Source organism: Psammomys obesus, unplaced genomic scaffold (assembly GCF_907164565.1).
Source record: "Psammomys obesus unplaced genomic scaffold, mPsaObe1.curated_primary_1811, whole genome shotgun sequence".
Lineage (NCBI taxonomy): Eukaryota > Metazoa > Chordata > Mammalia > Rodentia > Muridae > Psammomys > Psammomys obesus.
The window spans coordinates 4292060-4293532 of NW_026596085.1; the positions used below are offsets into that span (position 1 = coordinate 4292060).

At 70.7% G+C, this 1473-nt stretch overlaps 1 protein-coding gene across 1 annotated transcript in view; it reads left to right on the forward strand.

The window, feature by feature from the left end:
- The first annotated feature begins 942 nt into the window (after positions 1 to 942).
- The window catches only part of Slc38a2 (solute carrier family 38 member 2), a 12429-nt gene continuing 11898 nt past the window's right edge, over positions 943 to 1473 (forward strand). The window contains exon 1 of the mRNA XM_055626928.1: positions 943 to 1220. The gene's annotated coding sequence lies outside the window, so the exon portion shown is untranslated. The remainder of the gene's footprint in view (positions 1221 to 1473) is intronic.

A 1473-nucleotide genomic window follows, 5' to 3' on the forward strand; every position in this document is an offset into this window, starting at 1 on the left:
AGCCCAATCTCTCCCACGTCCCCCCAAGGAAGACAGCACCGGGTCAAACTCGTTTGTTTATTCCTTCACTCAACCAGCCTTTCTCTCTGCTCGGGGGTCTTTGTTCAACCGAAAGGGAAGGGCCCTCGCCTCTCCAGCAGCACCGAATATTCCCGTGTCAGGGGCCCCCTGGGCTGCCCGATCCGCAGGACCACGGCCCCAACGAGGGCTCCGGGCCGCGGAGGCAGCATCTGGCCCGCATTCCAGCGCGGGCGCGCTCGGAGGCAGCCCGGCGCGGGGGCTCAGCTCGGGGCCGGGTGGCGGCCGGAGGGAGAGGGCCCGCCCAGGGGGACCGGGGCGCTCCCGGGCGGCCTGGGAAGGAACGGGCGCCCGACCCTTACACACACACACACCCCGACCCCCCGCAAGGTGTCCGGCTCCCTGGCCCAACGCGCCCCCTCCCCGGTACGCCGCCCAGCACGTGCCGCCCAAAGTCTGCCCCGAGCCGAGCCGGCTCCGGGAGAGCGAAAGCAGCCCTAGGTGGAAGGATCCAGAACCCACCCCGGCCATCCGGGCAGCGTGGCAGCGCCGGCGCGGGTCCTGCGGGGGGAACCATCCTGCGCGTAAATGCTAACGCACGGGCTGGAAAGGGTTTGGGTGTGTGTGCTTGGGGGGGGGGGGCGCACAGCACACACGCCGGATGTGTCCCCGAGGCGCGGCGTCGGGGACGGCGACGGGGGGGCCCCGAAGGCGAGCCGGCTCCTTAAGGCAGCCGCGGGGGGCGGCCACCCACGGGGCCCCGGGGGGCGGCGGGGCCCGGCCGGGGTGCGGGGCGGCGGGCGGGAGGCGGAGCCCAGGTGCTGTTGATACACAAAGGCGAGGGCCCGCGCCCCGCCCACTGACGCGGCGCCCCGCCGCTATAACTTGCGCTCGCGAGGCGAGCTCCACACCGCGCCACGCCGCCGCCCGCTCCGCCAGCTGCTCTCCCCCGCCGGACGATCGCCACCGCCGCTCTCCGCTCCAAAGGGGAAAATATATATATATAACCTAATTAAAAAAAAAACAAAAAACCCAGCCTCTCCTGCCTGTTGGATAGCGGGATTTTTTTAAATTCTTATTACTATTTTATAAGAGGATCTGTCAGTGCTATTTCTGTCTCGTCTCTCGATCTTGCTGTGCCCGGGACAGCCCGCGGGGAGACGCTGCCGTGAGGTGGGCCAGCCCGGAGGGAGAGCACCGAGGTGAGGCGGGGGAGGGGCGGCAGCGGGGCTGCGGGGGAGTGCGGGGCGCCCGGCCGCAGAGCCTCCGCCGAGGGGGAGGGGGAAGCCGCGCGCGGGCCGCCCGGCTGCCGCAGGCCTGGGGGCTCGGGTGGCTTGGGACGCGAGCGTGGGGTGCCGGGCGCGGGGGTGAGGGTGGGGGAGAGGGGAGGCGAGCCGCGAGGGCTGGCCGATCCATCGCCCCTCGGTATTGCATCAGTTCCTCCCGGGGCAGAGG